The 19,544-nt window shown below is 52.9% G+C and overlaps 1 long non-coding RNA gene across 6 annotated transcripts; it reads left to right on the forward strand.

The window, feature by feature from the left end:
* Positions 1-639: 639 nt before the first annotated feature.
* LOC128338851 (uncharacterized) lies at positions 640-10,683 on the forward strand. Of its 6 annotated transcripts, none has more exons than XR_008312725.1 (7): positions 640-819; positions 5,636-5,727; positions 6,305-6,446; positions 6,812-6,944; positions 7,028-7,109; positions 7,196-9,632; positions 9,811-10,683. It is a non-coding gene; the product is annotated as an uncharacterized LOC128338851 (long non-coding RNA). The 6 variants fall into 6 exon arrangements; XR_008312728.1 differs by lacking the exon at positions 5,636-5,727 and having other exon boundaries at positions 641-819; positions 7,196-9,486; positions 9,543-9,632; XR_008312724.1 differs by lacking the exon at positions 5,636-5,727 and having other exon boundaries at positions 641-819; positions 7,196-9,486; positions 9,558-9,632.
* Positions 10,684-19,544: the final 8,861 nt, after the last annotated feature.

Consider the following 19,544-nt stretch of genomic DNA (forward strand, 5'->3'; position numbering starts at 1 on the left):
CTAAAGCAAGCAACGTTCTAGCTAAGTGCATAAGCAAGAAAAGGCAGTCCAAAGCCATCAGATTGATTCCATCTACAAACCATGCCAAATGAATGGTTTGCTCCGTAGACATCTCCAGAAAGTTTGAAAAGTTTTATCATAATTTACAGTCCTCTGAATTACCCACTTCAGATAATACATCTAACTTTTAAACCAATTCCATCTCTTCGAAATTAATTCCGACACATACAGCAGACTATTCCATTGACTGGCAGCAGACTGCATCTGGAAACCTATTAAAAGGTAAGTCCACCCCCTACTTAGATACTAGATCCCCAATACTGCCCCTCAGAGGAGCCCTGGGACTCCACACACTCAGCAGGGCTTCTGCTCTCTCTTCCTTCCCCATCAGCCCTGGCAGCAAAAGGATCGACACAACAGATTAGAGCAAACACAGAGACCTTACCTGGTTGGTCAAGGCCAGCTTTCCTCCTAACAGGTCTACTCCAGTGGAGTTGCTGGAGCAGCAAAGGGAGCCTGTGAACTGACTGAGGGCTTATAAAGAGTCATAGCCCCGCCCCTTCCTGTCTGCTGAGGCCTCCTCGAGAGTAGGGCTAAACTGAGGAAGGGGCGGGCCTTTCAATGAGTACATAAGCTCTCCATTCACAGTGGTGCATCACAACTTCAGCAGTTCTGCCACAGAGCTTGTGGTGGTCAGTGGTGTGCCTGAGCCAGCTCAGGGAGGGTTGGAGTCTGGCTTGAGGATTCTTCTGAAGCAGCTGACTAGCTGGCTTTTATTGCAAGACAGAGAACACAAGATCTCTTCATTGATCCTGCAAGGTAATTATATTTCTAAGTTACTTTTAAAAGGGCTGATCCTATTGAGTCTCTGCTTTATCTGGTTCCTCCACCCTGTTGAAGGGGTTGCTGGTTTTAAGTTGACTGGCACTCCCCCTGTTCCTGTCTAGTAAAATGTCTTTATTGGACATGGCATGATACTGGAGTAGAACATTGTTGCCTACTTAGAAGCTCCAACACTAAACTTCTCTGACTGAGTTTAGTATTTAAAGCTTCTATCCTAGAAGTTTTAACAAGTAAAACTGAAGCACTGGTGTTTCTTCAGTTCCCCCCACTCTTGAGTCCAGCCACAAAGGTCATTCTCATGACTGGCTCTATGCCAGTAGGGCAGCCCTACCTGGGTCTAGCCATGAGAAGACGCCCCAGGATCAGCAAGAGCGGGCCTGCCAGCTAAGTCAAGAGAAGAACATCTTAGCCTGCCAGCTCCCTTCCCGTTCCCCATAGTCGGAGTAAATCTCCTCCTACAGTAAGGGGGAAAGGCTTGTTGTACCTGGTGGGCTGGCTGAGTGTTGCTGCAGGGCCATCGATTCTGAAAGGGAAGCCGACCTTCCATCTTCAGTCACAGTGACTTGTAGGAATGGAGCGGGCAGCTTCTCCACCTCAGTCTCTGGTCCAGATTGGCCAAATCTTGTCTTAACACATCAGGGTAGATCTCCAGTCTAAAGGCAAAGAGCTTGCTTGGGTCCTTGGGGTATCTTTCCTGATGGGCCTGTGCAGGAGAAGGGGAGGCCGGCTGTGATGTCTTCTCAGGAGTATGGCTGAATTGAAGAGCCATGGGCTCACTTCACACCAGCCCTGAACTGGTCCAATAGTCTGTGATCTCAGCTGCCTTGCTTCTTTGCCTAATGTTGGTTGAGAGAGCATGTAAGGATTTGTCTTGCTTGTGCAGGACATTACTGAAGTCCTCTGTGCTTGTCAAGGAAAAAGTGCCTCGGAGAACTATCTCCCCTCTGCCTGTGCTCACAGGGCTCCCACTTGGAGCTGGCACTTGCTCTTGAAGGGTCAATTCCAGGTGCCTGCTCATTAGCTTCAGCCAACAGGGAGACTTGCTGTTAGGAAGCCAGGAGTTTCACTCTTGGGTTTAGCTGCAAGGGTTGTGTGAAGTAGAGGATCTGATCACTTCAGCCCAAGAATCAGCAGAGAAATGAGTCTGATGTCCAGGTTTGCCTCCACTTGCTTTGAGTTCTCCCAGAAGCCAGAGAAATCAGGCCTTTCCTGCTCCAAAATATGCCTATTTCAGCTTTCCAAAATGTGAAATGTCTAGTAGAACCATGAAGGACATATGCATGATTCTATATGTTGCAAGAGGATACCAGTGGCTAATGCAATAATCTGAGGTGGAAGGCCCTCGAGAAAGTTGAAGCTTTATTAACTTGCATGTCAGTGCAATATCCCAGACATATGTACTGTTGCTCTGTGGAGGGCAATACTGGATCTTTCCAGTGATATGGCTCTTCTGTTCTGGCCAGTGTTGAACTATAGGCCAAGAAGACTTCATAATTAACTGCATCATCTTCTGACTGTACCCCTAGTAAAGCTAGTTGGGGATCTGGCTGTAAGTTGTATCCCAGTATTGGTATATTCTACTGAGCTGCAAAGTGGCAAATGCCAACGATGAGTTAATGTTAAAGTATTTTCTGTCACTGTGGCAGAGGTTGATTTGCATGGTCAATGTTGGACCAGAGACCAACAAGGATAACTTGTCTTAAGTCTAATTCCTTTACAGCTTTCAGCCCAATTAAAGGAGTATTTAAGTAAACCATAAATACTAGCGATCATCTTCTTGGTTTTGTGTGATCTGTAAAATCGGATGCCTGAGTGCTTGTGATCCTACAGATTGATTGGACATAAACTGAATTGGTTTCAGTTAACCTCACCTGCATTATTTTTCAGCTGTGAATGAGTCTGTTCACCTTTGTCCTTAGCTATGTAGAGTTCTCATTTCCCCCCCTCCTTTAAATTGATCTGTTTTGAGGGATCAGAAGATGCTGTGCGGTAGAGGTGGTCACGGTGGCACTGGGTTGTTAAGCCATTTCCCCCATACACGTTGTGCCTTTGAGCTAAGGACTGATAGATTGCCTTATAACTCTTTGCCATTCTGATGGCAGCATTGTCTGTTCAGGAGATGTTTCCATTCCCACCCACTGCTGGGAGTTATCCCCCTTAATTTTATAGATGCATCACTGGCTCACGTAGCTAAACTGGTGATCCTTTTCCTGATGCATTAGTCTTCTAAGGGTTTCAGTGCATGGCCCACAGTGCTGATAGCTTTTTTCCGCATTGCCCCAAGGATTGCTAAGTCAGGATCTTGCACAGCATTGTTAGCAGCTGTATCCTTGTTCAATTGTGATTTTCCCGCTGTTGCCATTTCGGAGGCCATCATGCTGCTTGGCAGGCTCTTTGCTGCTGCTGCTGTTTTGCTTTCAACGTAAACGTTTAGGTTCCATTTTAGTAACCATGTGACTTGTTTATCACACAGCTTGTTCTGTTTTAGTATTGCTGCTAACAGTTGGGCCTGCTGAGTTCTTATATAAATCCTGGCATGGGAAAGAGCTTTTGGGCTAAGCAGCCATCTTGCCCAGTGTCTAGCTACACCCCCAGACTGCTGTTCTTGAGTAGTCCTATAGAGTCTCATAGTCTGGATGTCACTCCAGCTGCAGAATAGGTGACTGTGGCTTTAAGCTGCAGAGGGCCTCTAGCAAGAAGCGTTCAGCTGGAGATGGGATGGGGAAGCGGGGAGGAGCCCAGTTCAGCTCCCGTCTGGGTGTGTTTGCAAGTGTGGTGGTGTGGCTCGGGTGGTCAGTGCCGTTTGGCCCTCTTGGGTTTGCTTCTGTTGGCAAACATAGTTATGTGCTCCTTCCTTTCCTCTGTTTTTTTCAGTGGCTTTTTCCAAAGAGCTGCTTGGTGGTGTTGGCTTGTGTTCTTGGCTTAACTTTAACCAGTTAATGGATGGGATTGAGGCAGCTGCTTGATGGTGGCGTAGGAGTGGGGAGACCCCTTCAGCCATGACACTCACTGGGTTAACCTGGGCCAGTGGCTCCTGCCCAGCCCACATAACAGGGATCTTGTGAGGATTGTGGACTGCCTAGAGGAAGGACAGGATAGCCAGGTCTGCATAGCTCTCTTTATCCTGTCTTGTGAACTTGGGATGCCTGAGACCAGTAGTGCATTTTCATACCATGCTCCCAACACTCTTTCGAGTGGAATGACTTAGTCCTCCTACATTGACTGGGTGCTCAATTACAGAACCTGTTGCTGTAAGGCAGACAAAAGTCTTGGCCTCAGAGGGAGGGAGGGCAGTGCAGCTGAAGCTGGTTTGTAGTAGGTGCGTGTGTGTGTTCACCAGCCTGTCAGTCTAAGCTCAGAAATGCTGCAGTCTGCTACTCCTCTGGTTGTCTCTGCTGCTTCCTAACATCAAGGGACAAGGTGCAGGACAACTCTTCTCCCATCCCAGTTTGTGAGAGTCAAAATCCACTGGCAGCCTGGTAGCACCAGAGCTTGGCCATGAAGCAGTGCAGTGTTCACTGCAAAAGCCACAAAGGTGTGGATGTCTGTGTATTGCTCTGGGGATTGGTGCCTGTCCTAAATTCTGAAAGGCTGGGTAATTGGGTTAAAACATCTGGCTCAGTTTTCTGGGTGCTTAATGAAGCTCTGCCTTGTCTTTGCTTTCAGGGGTTTGTGGATGCTGGACCAGTGTGGCACAATATCTTGAGAACTGTACAGCACTGAGCCAATATACCAATTCAGGCATGGGATTTACTAAGCTACCCTGGGCCAGTCACTGCATGTCTCAAATGTAGGACTCTGATCTAGCAAGAGGACAATCTTTCTAGTTTGCCCCCCAAATCAGCAGCTAACACTGATTTGTTGCTCCCTTTGTAGCATTTTCCATTGAAGGGGTGTTGGTGGTCATACTGCTGATCTCTTGAATCTAGTACTTAAAGCTAGAACAAACCAGGACTTTCTCGTGCTCCCCCATGTTACATCCTTATTGGCCCAGGTCAGAACGTAGGGCTGTAACCCTGCACTAAAAAGTCCCAACACTAAAAAGCTCTCAACTGTACTGTGTACTAAAGCACAGTCTACATGCTCATAGGCCTTCACTTTGTATGTCAGGTTAGAATCGGGAGTTACCCAGTTCAAAAAAGCTTATCTCTTTTCAGGGAGTTCTGGGGATGGGGCCCTAGGCTGGTAGCCAAGTGTTCTGCTTTTCCAAGTGGTGCCCACTTGGGATCCTTCAGATGGCCCCAAGGCTTGCAGCAGAGATGGGGGTCTCATGAGTGAGTTCTGCAGAGGACAACTGTCCTTCTTTGCCTATACAAGCATTGGAATAAATGTCTGTTGGGATGCAGGGAAGGAGAACTGACCCCTGCTAACTGGGCAAAGAGGCACCTTTTACCGTGGTGATTCTCTTTATTTAGCAGGGGGAGAGTAACTGGCCCTATCCACCCCCAGCACAGTAATTCCAGTGACTGTAGCTGGGGTCTATCTTATGTTTCTTTTTAGAATGTGAGCCCTTTGGAGACAGGGTTCCATCTTATTTGTTTGTTGTTTCTCTGTGTAAACCGCCCTGAGCCATTTTTGGAAGGGCGGTATAGAAATCTAATAATAATAACAACTGTACTGCAGGTGCCTTCCTGTGTAGCTTTTAAAGGCTCCCCACTTTTCAGTTTGTAATTTATGTCCCAGACTTGCCTTCACTTAGAGTGCTGCTGCCAAAAACCAGATCAGGAGCCTTTATTCCTCCTGCAGAGAAGCTCAAATGACCCAAAGGGACAAAGTGCTTCTCCCTCCATAGGTGGCTGTAGTATTTTGCCTTGAAAGACTGGAAGTTCCCTCCATGAGAACCTGGGAGGACAAGGATGGCCTCCTGTGCTGTTCTGCAGAGAGGTAAGGGGTGTGTGTGTGCGTCCTGATCTTGAGAGCAAAGTCAACTTCTGGCAGTGGGTGAAGAAAGCCGATTCTCTGTTGTGGACTAGGGAGAAGATAGCTTAGCGGCACTAAAAGCCTTTCCTTGTCTATGGCCCTGTGGGTAGGCAAGGGCCAGTATTTTTCATTTCATTTTTACATTTCATATCCTGCTCTTCCTCCAAGGAGCCCAGAACAGTGTACTGCATACTTAAGTTTCTCCTCACAACAACCCTAACCACTATACCACCCTGGCTCTCCAGTAACCCCCATAAGCAGAGTTCCATAACCAAGTTAGCTATTACCGCCCCAGCCCTCAGGCCATACTGTTGCCTCTCTGTGTGGTGCACCAGCCCCTCCAGCCTTGCCAGAACTGGTGTTCAGATGAGCACTATAGGCAGATGTGAGTAACCGCTGGCATTTTGGTGATTCAAAAGGGGAGTGGCCATTCTTGGTCCCAGTCGTCTTTAGTGTGCAAGTGGTTACTTGTGCCCCAGCACGGTTTATGCCTGTTAAGTCTGCATGTGTTTCATAGCTGTAACCTCCATCTCTTTGGCAGGAGCAGCCTTCGATGGTGAGCAAAGAAGCAGTAGCGCAGTCCGCTCTCGGGAGCAGCACCTGGCTCTAGAATGCTGCCATGAATGTCTTCAACTCGCTGCATTGTATGTATTGAAGAGATTGGATATGCTGCACTTGTTGATGTAAGTATCTCCATGGAAGGTTACAAGGAAATGCTCCAACATGCCCCAAGAAACTGCCACAACCAATACACCCAATAAATAATTCAACCAAGAGACCCAAGCCACTATAATCAAACCTAAAACCCCAATAAACCAACTTATAAACCTGAAGCCTCCCAAATAAACCACCACAACCAATAAACCAACTTATAAACCTGAAGCCTCCCAAATAAACCACCACAACCTATAAACCTGAAGCCCCAATAAACCAACTAACCCAAAGCCCCAATAAACAAACCCACTGCCCAGCCAATAAAGTGAAATGCTCATGATGCAGCTTGTGGTAGAGACTTTTACTGACAGTGTCCTGAATTTGGTTTGTGCAGCATCCATGATGGACACAACAGCCTCTATTTGTGTCCTGGAAGGGGCAGAGAGAAGAACTGGCACAGGCCCAGCCCTGGCAGCAGCACGATCATCTAGAATGCCAGAAACCAGCTCTGCTCCTCCCTGCCACTGGTAATATGTATTTTGACTGGAAGTGTTTAGATCTCTCTCTTGTGGCACACATACCATGGACGTAACCTTGGTCTCTTTTTCAGGAGCAGGCTTTGAAGGGGTTGAAAGAAGCAAGACCACGGTGCCTCCCTCAGCAGCACTCTCTCTGGCAGTCAGCTCCTGGTGGTATGTCTTGTTCTTCTTAGTAATACTTGGCGCTTGCTCTTGCAGCATGGGCATACTAGGCTCATCTGTCTCCATTTGCCTGTCAGTTCTGCAGGGCAGCCTTGGAAGTGATGGGAAGAATTCATGTGGTCCATGATGAAGGAAAACCAGGTTCTGGCTGGTCCAGGCCTGTGCATGTCGATAGTTGGCAATAAATGTAAGTGCTGTTATGAATGTAACAACCATTTTTGGGTTATGCCTTTTGCACACAGTTAGTATGCTGCTGTATCGAGTGAGATGGTGAACTAGTTCTCTGAATGGCCACTGATGCCAAACACAAATTATCACTTGTGTTTCTGGGTTGAGGGACACTTCACACCATCACAGCCCGATCTGCCAGCTGATAGGCTAAGTGTCTGGTTGTTTCCGGCTGGTGGACTGCATGGAGCCTCGGCCTACTTGTCAGTCTTGGGGAACACCACAGAGTGACGATAGGTGGAAATCAAAGTGTCCAGGGACAGACTCTCCAGTTGGATTTGTGTGTCAATGCTATGGCACTTGATCTACCCAGTACATGCAGAAGTGGAGCCAGATGATTTAGTTTCCTAGCACTGGAAGCTTTGATCCTAAGATGCTGTTGCACCTCAGGAGCTATCTGCACCTGAATCGCCCAAGACAAATGGATGTCTGGTACCTGTCGGATGAGGAGGCGGGCAGCGGTGAAGGGGGTGATCAGGATGGCAACCGCACTTGCTACGCCACAGCTCTTGGTGACTCTGCTTCTCTCTGCACAGGCCCTGCCCTCTTTGCCCACGCTGGTGCACTCTTTTCCTTCTGTCATGGGGCTGCAGCTGGCCAGGGAATTGGTACCAAAGGTTTGCCTCTCCCCGCCAGATTTGTTGGATGGGTGGCACGTTGTCCTCACCACCACCACCACAAACCAATAAATGCTAACCTGCAACTTCAGCCTGTTCAGTCTAGGCAGCTTGTTCAGCCAGCCCCTTGGACTCCCTCAGCCAGGAGTGAAGCATAAGGCCACCCTGCTGCCATCTGCCTTGACCCTCATGCTGGGTCTCCCCCTCTTTGACTTTGAAGACTCCCTCTGAAGAATATGGCTACAAGCTCATCTTTTTCCTCAAAGAAAAATCTGTGTCTTCCAAAGCGAGACACTCTTTCTTAGTGAAAAAACTGCTCCGGCCCCTCTCTTTGGATCCGGGAGCCCAGCTCTGTAATTGGATACCAGCGCATGCCAAGAAAAAACTCAGCCAGTCAGAACAACTGGGGTAGTGGTGAGCACCAGCTCGCAGCTTACAGCAGGGGGCACATCCATGCAGCTTGGGAGGAACTTCAGTCGGACAAAGAAGCAGGCCAAGAACGGAGTGAGGCGGCGAAGGCAAAGTTCTGTCCCCAGGCTAACCAGCCATGAGCTCAAACGGTTGCCATTATTGTGACCAGCCAGTTCACGGGAAACAAAGGAGAGGAAAAGGAGTGCCCATGATGTCCATCAGCCATGGGGCCTTGGCGCAGTGGCCAGCCGTGATGAAAACTCCCAGGGCCCCAACATGTTAACTCAGCTGAGCACTTTTGGAACTGGCTTCTTGTTGGTTGTCTGTGTCTTGTTCTGTAAAGGGAAATGTTGTTGATCCTCCAGTAAATATTGGCACAGTATGTTTGACTGAATGTTACTGACAATGCAGTGAGAAAGGGCCATAGTGCCTCACAGTCTCACAACCCGCCTCTGCGTAGGTTGAGCTCTTGTATGTGAAAATGTTTTTGTAATGTGACAGCACTTCTGTAAACCTTTTGGGAAAGGACTTGCTCTGCAAATTGAACACCATTATTCACAATTATCTGTGGACATACCACATAATTGGGCTACTAAATTAGTTATGGCCTCAGCAACAGAAGGGGCTTCTCAGCAGTGCCTTGGGTGGCCAACTGAGGCACTGGATGACGGGCCTCCTTCTTTGTGGGCCTCCCCTGAAGAAAAAGGGAGCGCTGCTTATGGCTGGACCAGATACATTACCCCTAAGAAGGGCAAGCTCTACTTTTCCCCCTCATGGTATCAAATTTATTGTGGGGTTTCTGCAGCTGTCTTTGCGACTGCTAATATGATTTTCCACCACAGTATGGACGATGTTTCTGATATTGCATTTCTGTTTTGGTGCTACATCCAGGAGGCCCACAGGTGGCATCAGGCTGAGAGAACAGTGTGAACAACACAATGCTCCACCCCTTGGGTTTCTAGTTGGGAGCTGTAAAGCCACATGTCTTTGTCTAAGCCTCTCTATGCTTTGCTTTCTGAGTCTGAGCAGAAAGAAGACGTGATGGCATCCCAGTCTTGGGAGCAGCAGGATCAGCTAGACTGCTGGAAAGCTCCTCCCTGCTGGTGGTGATGGTAAGGATTTCTACAGGTAGTGTTGGGTCTTCACTGTTGTGACATGAGCATTGTAGACATTTGTTTTGCAGGAGCAGGCTCTGAAGGTGTGGAAAGAAGCAGTACCAGGGTCTCAATCAGTAGGGGCATCTTCCCTGTGCCCGATGGTAGGTATGATTGACATGGTTTGGAACTCCTGAGTGTTTAGATTGTGGGCCCTATGGGGACAGGAATCCATTTTTAAAAACTTTATTTCTCAATCTAAATGGTTTGGGGCACTCTTGAGAAGAGATAAGTATTCATTGCCATCTGACAGATGTACCCTCTCTGTCCATTGCTTCTTAGTTGCAGAGGAGCAGCTGCAGAAGTGGCAGAAACGATCGGTGCAGCCACAGCCTCAGCCTCAGGTGCAACACGATTCTCGGACACAAGAAACCTCTGTGACTGGTGGCAGACATGCTTGACGTTTGGATCTTGTCACGAACCCAGCTCTGACCGAGATGACTCACAGGCCAGTGTGGACGCCCTCAAAAACCCCTTGCCTGTGTTGTAGCTGGCTCTGTATTGAGGCTTCTCTTCGCCTGCACTGTTGGCAGAAGCACCTTGCAGGATGTCTTGCTTCCCATTCCTGTCCCCTGCTCTTGGATGTCTCCGCTCCTGACACTTGAACTCTGACTTTGCCTGCTTCAAATGGACTGACACTTTCCTTCAGCCTCGCACCCCTCTTGCCCAGCCGGGACAGCCAGAAGACGGACACTGCTCAGCCTTGGCTCTGCTGCCTTGGTCAGCATTGTGGTCTTCCTTTCCTGAGTACCTGATAATCTGCCTCTCCAGCCACTAACTACATCAGTGTTGTCTTGGAGTCTCCTGTGAGAGGAGAGACGCTGTGCCCCTGGGGCTTATAAAGAGGGAGGGTGTGCCCCCAAGAGGCACACTGGATCTAGTCTTCCACCAAGTGAGACTACCTGTGACTCTATCCATCACCTGCCCTGCCTAGCATCCCCCCCCCATCTGAGGAAGCACCAGCTGCCACTGAGGGATGGGCCTTGTCTGGGGCTACGCTGAGACTCTGGAATCCATTCCCTGCAGAAATCAGAGCCTCCCCATCTCAAACTACTTAAGACATTGGACACATTTCTTCACCCAAGCTTTTAAAGTAGATGTGGCTTTAACTTCCTGGTCTTTGACTGTAATAAAGATGTGTATCTGAAGGTTTTAGTTGGTTTGAATTGTTCCTGGAATTTGTTTCTTTGCCTTCTTCCACCCTTTTTAGAAATGGCTTCATTTACCCTACCGGCTCCTGCTGACTGCTTCTGTCGGTCTATTCATTGGCTTTCCTTTGGTGTTCTTGCTGATGTATCTGATGCTTCATTTCTCTTCTCTCTTCTGTCTCTACATGTTACAACCATCACTTGGATACTGTTCTTCCTTATTTGGGAGCATGGTCCCGGTCGCTGTTGCTCCTCCTCCCTCTTTACCTGTCCTACTGAGTCTGTTTCTATTCTGACTGGTGTCCTCTGCCTCCCACTACGGTGGCTGCTGCTGCTTAGTGTGGCCTCCTGCGACTGACAAGCCAGTCATGGTGGCGTGACAGTTGTCAAAGCCTACCTGCCGTCTCACTGCTCCTCACCTGCCTCTGACAGCAGCGGTGTGCTCTGAGGTTCTTGTCTATCCACTCAGTCTCCCGACTCTTGCTTGATTGGCTCTCCCTGGATTCTTGGGGAGGGAAATGTTTTTGTTTTAGGGTGGGGGCAAGGGAGGAGTGGTTGGTTGACTTGCAGTCAAGATGGTTATCTTCACTCTGGCATGCTCCGGAGCCTCCTGTCAAAATGTTCACGGTCCTCAGCTGCTTCCTAACAGTGGATCCTTGCTTGTTAAACAGGTGATCAATTTCCCTTGTCTGCTGTCAGAGCCTTGGCTGGTGAGTTTCTATAAATATGTAGAGCAGGAAGAAAGTTCAGCCTCCTGCTTCCAGAGGGAGATGTCAGGACTCTGGAGTCTTAAAAAACGTTATTGATTCTATTAAAGTATCTGGTGCAATTCCTGACAGACTGAGAGTGCTGGAAGGTAGCATATCTCTCAATTAGAAGATGGGAGTTGATCCACTGGTTCCACCTTGGGTATCTTTCAGAATGCTAATGAGAGCTTCCCAGCCAAGGGTGTGCCCTGGAATTCAACTCTCACTGCTTGATTGTGTGTCTTCTAGGGATCCATAGCAAAGTATCTCCCCTGCCAGAGGAGTCTGATTTTTGAAATGGAAAGAGCTCATTGTATTTCAGCTTTCCCCTTGTCAGCCACTTACTCCAAAGCTGCTGAGCTTTACTGTTGGAGATCTTTTGAAGTGTGCTCAAAGGAAAAGTTGTCATATAAGAACTTTCAAATAATGTTGCTCCTGGATTTTCCTAAAGTGGGTGAGAAATAGTGTTGCTTCCGAAAGGCACATGGAAATGTGCAATGCCATTTTGATTTCCCAGCAGTATTCTGCAGCTTCAGAGAAGTACATAGCTGGACCAAACCCTGTGGGAGTGAGGTAAGTTTTCACTGTCCCCTTAGAAGATCTGCCAGTGGACTTGCATTCCTGTGTAAAGCAGTAGGAAGGTTGTTGCAGTTGCAACACATGCAGTCATCCAGTGGAGTGTGCTGTTGGCTAAGATAATCAGCACACTGACAGGTGTGACAATACTTAATTACTTGCTTAGGTCTTTCCTCTTGGGTAGTGGGGTGTTCACTTATTGACTGACAGGAGGACTATGCCTTGCAGTTCATTCTCTGGCCAAGGTTTGAAGTTGTAATGCTAAATGGTGCTCCAAAAATACTGTAACTTAAACATGCATGTGTGTCAAAAACCTTTCCCCTGAACTTCAAAAGAAAAGATCAATGTCTGGAATCTTTGGAGGTGTAAATGAGGACTGCACAAAGGCCTTCATCCACAATGCTCCAGTGATGGGAGAGAAGAACCAGGTATGGCTGCTATTCTACTGACTCCACTATATCCTACTACTGGAATTGGAAAACCTGTGATCCCAGCATCCACAGCTCAACCATCTGTCATGGATGGTTGAGCAGTGAGTGTTGGGATCATGGGTTTTCCAATTCCAGCGGTAGGGAATGGTGGTGCAGAACCTATCTCGGAGAGATTCTCCGGGGGTCCCCTGGATTCTCCGGGGGTCCCCTGGATTCTCCGGGGGTCCCCTGGATTCTCCGGGGGTCCCCTGGATTCTCCGGGGGTCCCCTGGATTCTCCGGGGGTCCCCTGGATTCTCCGGGGGTCCCCTGGATTCTCCGGGGGTCCCCTGGATTCTCCGGGGGTCCCCTGGATTCTCCGGGGGTCCCCTGGATTCTCCGGGGGTCCCCTGGATTCTCCGGGGGTCCCCTGGATTCTCCGGGGGTCCCCTGGATTCTCCGGGGGTCCCCTGGATTCTCCGGGGGTCCCCTGGATTCTCCGGGGGTCCCCTGGATTCTCCGGGGGTCCCCTGGATTCTCCGGGGGTCCCCTGGATTCTCCGGGGGTCCCCTGGATTCTCCGGGGGTCCCCTGGATTCTCCGGGGGTCCCCTGGATTCTCCGGGGGTCCCCTGGATTCTCCGGGGGTCCCCTGGATTCTCCGGGGGTCCCCTGGATTCTCCGGGGGTCCCCTGGATTCTCCGGGGGTCCCCTGGATTCTCCGGGGGTCCCCTGGATTCTCCGGGGGTCCCCTGGATTCTCCGGGGGTCCCCTGGATTCTCCGGGGGTCCCCTGGATTCTCCGGGGGTCCCCTGGATTCTCCGGGGGTCCCCTGGATTCTCCGGGGGTCCCCTGGATTCTCCGGGGGTCCCCTGGATTCTCCGGGGGTCCCCTGGATTCTCCGGGGGTCCCCTGGATTCTCCGGGGGTCCCCTGGATTCTCCGGGGGTCCCCTGGATTCTCCGGGGGTCCCCTGGATTCTCCGGGGGTCCCCTGGATTCTCCGGGGGTCCCCTGGATTCTCCGGGGGTCCCCTGGATTCTCCGGGGGTCCCCTGGATTCTCCGGGGGTCCCCTGGATTCTCCGGGGGTCCCCTGGATTCTCCGGGGGTCCCCTGGATTCTCCGGGGGTCCCCTGGATTCTCCGGGGGTCCCCTGGATTCTCCGGGGAGGTAGGGGGGGGATGCCCTTTTGGGTGGCTCCCATTGGCTTGCATGGATGTTACCCGGGGGGATGCCCTTTTGGGTGGCTCCCATTGGCTTGCATGGATGTTACCCGGGGGGATGCCCTTTTGGGTGGCTCCCATTGGCTTGCATGGATGTTACCCGGGGGGATGCCCTTTTGGGTGGCTCCCATTGGCTTGCATGGATGTTACCCGGGGGGATGCCCTTTTGGGTGGCTCCCATTGGCTTGCATGGATGTTACCCGGGGGGATGCCCTTTTGGGTGGCTCCCATTGGCTTGCATGGATGTTACCCGGGGGGATGCCCTTTTGGGTGGCTCCCATTGGCTTGCATGGATGTTACCCGGGGGGATGCCCTTTTGGGTGGCTCCCATTGGCTTGCATGGATGTTACCCGGGGGGATGCCCTTTTGGGTGGCTCCCATTGGCTTGCATGGATGTTACCCGGGGGGATGCCCTTTTGGGTGGCTCCCATTGGCTTGCATGGATGTTACCCGGGGGGATGCCCTTTTGGGTGGCTCCCATTGGCTTGCATGGATGTTACCCGGGGGGATGCCCTTTTGGGTGGCTCCCATTGGCTTGCATGGATGTTACCCGGGGGGATGCCCTTTTGGGTGGCTCCCATTGGCTTGCATGGATGTTACCCGGGGGGATGCCCTTTTGGGTGGCTCCCATTGGCTTGCATGGATGTTACCCGGGGGGATGCCCTTTTGGGTGGCTCCCATTGGCTTGCATGGATGTTACCCGGGGGGATGCCCTTTTGGGTGGCTCCCATTGGCTTGCATGGATGTTACCCGGGGGGATGCCCTTTTGGGTGGCTCCCATTGGCTTGCATGGATGTTACCCGGGGGGATGCCCTTTTGGGTGGCTCCCATTGGCTTGCATGGATGTTACCCGGGGGGATGCCCTTTTGGGTGGCTCCCATTGGCTTGCATGGATGTTACCCGGGGGGATGCCCTTTTGGGTGGCTCCCATTGGCTTGCATGGATGTTACCCGGGGGGATGCCCTTTTGGGTGGCTCCCATTGGCTTGCATGGATGTTACCCGGGGGGATGCCCTTTTGGGTGGCTCCCATTGGCTTGCATGGATGTTACCCGGGGGGATGCCCTTTTGGGTGGCTCCCATTGGCTTGCATGGATGTTACCCGGGGGGATGCCCTTTTGGGTGGCTCCCATTGGCTTGCATGGATGTTACCCGGGGGGATGCCCTTTTGGGTGGCTCCCATTGGCTTGCATGGATGTTACCCGGGGGGATGCCCTTTTGGGTGGCTCCCATTGGCTTGCATGGATGTTACCCGGGGGGATGCCCTTTTGGGTGGCTCCCATTGGCTTGCATGGATGTTACCCGGGGGGATGCCCTTTTGGGTGGCTCCCATTGGCTTGCATGGATGTTACCCGGGGGGATGCCCTTTTGGGTGGCTCCCATTGGCTTGCATGGATGTTACCCGGGGGGATGCCCTTTTGGGTGGCTCCCATTGGCTTGCATGGATGTTACCCGGGGGGATGCCCTTTTGGGTGGCTCCCATTGGCTTGCATGGATGTTACCCGGGGGGATGCCCTTTTGGGTGGCTCCCATTGGCTTGCATGGATGTTACCCGGGGGGATGCCCTTTTGGGTGGCTCCCATTGGCTTGCATGGATGTTACCCGGGGGGATGCCCTTTTGGGTGGCTCCCATTGGCTTGCATGGATGTTACCCGGGGGGATGCCCTTTTGGGTGGCTCCCATTGGCTTGCATGGATGTTACCCGGGGGGATGCCCTTTTGGGTGGCTCCCATTGGCTTGCATGGATGTTACCCGGGGGGATGCCCTTTTGGGTGGCTCCCATTGGCTTGCATGGATGTTACCCGGGGGGATGCCCTTTTGGGTGGCTCCCATTGGCTTGCATGGATGTTACCCGGGGGGATGCCCTTTTGGGTGGCTCCCATTGGCTTGCATGGATGTTACCCGGGGGGATGCCCTTTTGGGTGGCTCCCATTGGCTTGCATGGATGTTACCCGGGGGGATGCCCTTTTGGGTGGCTCCCATTGGCTTGCATGGATGTTACCCGGGGGGATGCCCTTTTGGGTGGCTCCCATTGGCTTGCATGGATGTTACCCGGGGGGATGCCCTTTTGGGTGGCTCCCATTGGCTTGCATGGATGTTACCCGGGGGGATGCCCTTTTGGGTGGCTCCCATTGGCTTGCATGGATGTTACCCGGGGGGATGCCCTTTTGGGTGGCTCCCATTGGCTTGCATGGATGTTACCCGGGGGGATGCCCTTTTGGGTGGCTCCCATTGGCTTGCATGGATGTTACCCGGGGGGATGCCCTTTTGGGTGGCTCCCATTGGCTTGCATGGATGTTACCCGGGGGGATGCCCTTTTGGGTGGCTCCCATTGGCTTGCATGGATGTTACCCGGGGGGATGCCCTTTTGGGTGGCTCCCATTGGCTTGCATGGATGTTACCCGGGGGGATGCCCTTTTGGGTGGCTCCCATTGGCTTGCATGGATGTTACCCGGGGGGATGCCCTTTTGGGTGGCTCCCATTGGCTTGCATGGATGTTACCCGGGGGGATGCCCTTTTGGGTGGCTCCCATTGGCTTGCATGGATGTTACCCGGGGGGATGCCCTTTTGGGTGGCTCCCATTGGCTTGCATGGATGTTACCCGGGGGGATGCCCTTTTGGGTGGCTCCCATTGGCTTGCATGGATGTTACCCGGGGGGATGCCCTTTTGGGTGGCTCCCATTGGCTTGCATGGATGTTACCCGGGGGGATGCCCTTTTGGGTGGCTCCCATTGGCTTGCATGGATGTTACCCGGGGGGATGCCCTTTTGGGTGGCTCCCATTGGCTTGCATGGATGTTACCCGGGGGGATGCCCTTTTGGGTGGCTCCCATTGGCTTGCATGGATGTTACCCGGGGGGATGCCCTTTTGGGTGGCTCCCATTGGCTTGCATGGATGTTACCCGGGGGGATGCCCTTTTGGGTGGCTCCCATTGGCTTGCATGGATGTTACCCGGGGGGATGCCCTTTTGGGTGGCTCCCATTGGCTTGCATGGATGTTACCCGGGGGGATGCCCTTTTGGGTGGCTCCCATTGGCTTGCATGGATGTTACCCGGGGGGATGCCCTTTTGGGTGGCTCCCATTGGCTTGCATGGATGTTACCCGGGGGGATGCCCTTTTGGGTGGCTCCCATTGGCTTGCATGGATGTTACCCGGGGGGATGCCCTTTTGGGTGGCTCCCATTGGCTTGCATGGATGTTACCCGGGGGGATGCCCTTTTGGGTGGCTCCCATTGGCTTGCATGGATGTTACCCGGGGGGATGCCCTTTTGGGTGGCTCCCATTGGCTTGCATGGATGTTACCCGGGGGGATGCCCTTTTGGGTGGCTCCCATTGGCTTGCATGGATGTTACCCGGGGGGATGCCCTTTTGGGTGGCTCCCATTGGCTTGCATGGATGTTACCCGGGGGGATGCCCTTTTGGGTGGCTCCCATTGGCTTGCATGGATGTTACCCGGGGGGATGCCCTTTTGGGTGGCTCCCATTGGCTTGCATGGATGTTACCCGGGGGGATGCCCTTTTGGGTGGCTCCCATTGGCTTGCATGGATGTTACCCGGGGGGATGCCCTTTTGGGTGGCTCCCATTGGCTTGCATGGATGTTACCCGGGGGGATGCCCTTTTGGGTGGCTCCCATTGGCTTGCATGGATGTTACCCGGGGGGATGCCCTTTTGGGTGGCTCCCATTGGCTTGCATGGATGTTACCCGGGGGGATGCCCTTTTGGGTGGCTCCCATTGGCTTGCATGGATGTTACCCGGGGGGATGCCCTTTTGGGTGGCTCCCATTGGCTTGCATGGATGTTACCCGGGGGGATGCCCTTTTGGGTGGCTCCCATTGGCTTGCATGGATGTTACCCGGGGGGATGCCCTTTTGGGTGGCTCCCATTGGCTTGCATGGATGTTACCCGGGGGGATGCCCTTTTGGGTGGCTCCCATTGGCTTGCATGGATGTTACCCGGGGGGATGCCCTTTTGGGTGGCTCCCATTGGCTTGCATGGATGTTACCCGGGGGGATGCCCTTTTGGGTGGCTCCCATTGGCTTGCATGGATGTTACCCGGGGGGATGCCCTTTTGGGTGGCTCCCATTGGCTTGCATGGATGTTACCCGGGGGGATGCCCTTTTGGGTGGCTCCCATTGGCTTGCATGGATGTTACCCGGGGGGATGCCCTTTTGGGTGGCTCCCATTGGCTTGCATGGATGTTACCCGGGGGGATGCCCTTTTGGGTGGCTCCCATTGGCTTGCATGGATGTTACCCGGGGGGATGCCCTTTTGGGTGGCTCCCATTGGCTTGCATGGATGTTACCCGGGGGGATGCCCTTTTGGGTGGCTCCCATTGGCTTGCATGGATGTTACCCGGGGGGATGCCCTTTTGGGTGGCTCCCATTGGCTTGCATGGATGTTACCCGGGGGGATGCCCTTTTGGGTGGCTCCCATTGGCTTGCATGGATGTTACCCGGGGGGATGCCCTTTTGGGTGGCTCCCATTGGCTTGCATGGATGTTACCCGGGGGGATGCCCTTTTGGGTGGCTCCCATTGGCTTGCATGGATGTTACCTCGGGGGGATGCCCTTTTGGGTGGCTCCCATTGGCTTGCATGGATGTTACCCGGGGGGATGCCCTTTTGGGTGGCTCCCATTGGCTTGCATGGATGTTACCCGGGGGGATGCCCTTTTGGGTGGCTCCCATTGGCTTGCATGGATGTTACCCGGGGGGATGCCCTTTTGGGTGGCTCCCATTGGCTTGCATGGATGTTACCCGGGGGGATGCCCTTTTGGGTGGCTCCCATTGGCTTGCATGGATGTTACCCGGGGGGATGCCCTTTTGGGTGGCTCCCATTGGCTTGCATGGATGTTACCCGGGGGGATGCCCTTTTGGGTGGCTCCCATTGGCTTGCATGGATGTTACCCGGGGGGATGCCCTTTTGGGTGGCTCCCATTGGCTTGCATGGATGTTACCCGGGGGGATGCCCTTTTGGGTGGCTCCCATTGGCTTGCATGGATGTTACCCGGGGGGATGCCCTTTTGGGTGGCTCCCATTGGCTTGCATGGATGTTACCCGGGGGGATGCCCTTTTGGGTGGCTCCCATTGGCTTGCATGGATGTTACCCGGGGGGATGCCCTTTTGGGTGGCTCCCATTGGCTTGCATGGATGTTACCCGGGGGGATGCCCTTTTGGGTGGCTCCCATTGGCTTGCATGGATGTTACCCGGGGGGATGCCCTTTTGGGTGGCTCCCATTGGCTTGCATGGATGTTACCCGGGGGGATGCCCTTTTGGGTGGCTCCCATTGGCTTGCATGGATGTTACCCGGGGGGATGCCCTTTTGGGTGGCTCCCATTGGCTTGCATGGATGTTACCCGGGGGGATGCCCTTTTGGGTGGCTCCCATTGGCTTGCATGGATGTTACCCGGGGGGATGCCCTTTTGGGTGGCTCCCATTGGCTTGCATGGATGTTACCCGGGGGGATGCCCTTTTGGGTGGCTCCCATTGGCTTGCATGGATGTTACCCGGGGGGATGCCCTTTTGGGTGGCTCCCATTGGCTTGCATGGATGTTACCCGGGGGGATGCCCTTTTGGGTGGCTCCCATTGGCTTGCATGGATGTTACCCGGGGGGATGCCCTTTTGGGTGGCTCCCATTGGCTTGCATGGATGTTACCCGGGGGGATGCCCTTTTGGGTGGCTCCCATTGGCTTGCATGGATGTTACCCGGGGGGATGCCCTTTTGGGTGGCTCCCATTGGCTTGCATGGATGTTACCCGGGGGGATGCCCTTTTGGGTGGCTCCCATTGGCTTGCATGGATGTTACCCGGGGGGATGCCCTTTTGGGTGGCTCCCATTGGCTTGCATGGATGTTACCCGGGGGGATGCCCTTTTGGGTGGCTCCCATTGGCTTGCATGGATGTTACCCGGGGGGATGCCCTT

This window comes from Hemicordylus capensis, chromosome 17 (genome assembly GCF_027244095.1).
Source record: "Hemicordylus capensis ecotype Gifberg chromosome 17, rHemCap1.1.pri, whole genome shotgun sequence".
Lineage (NCBI taxonomy): Eukaryota > Metazoa > Chordata > Lepidosauria > Squamata > Cordylidae > Hemicordylus > Hemicordylus capensis.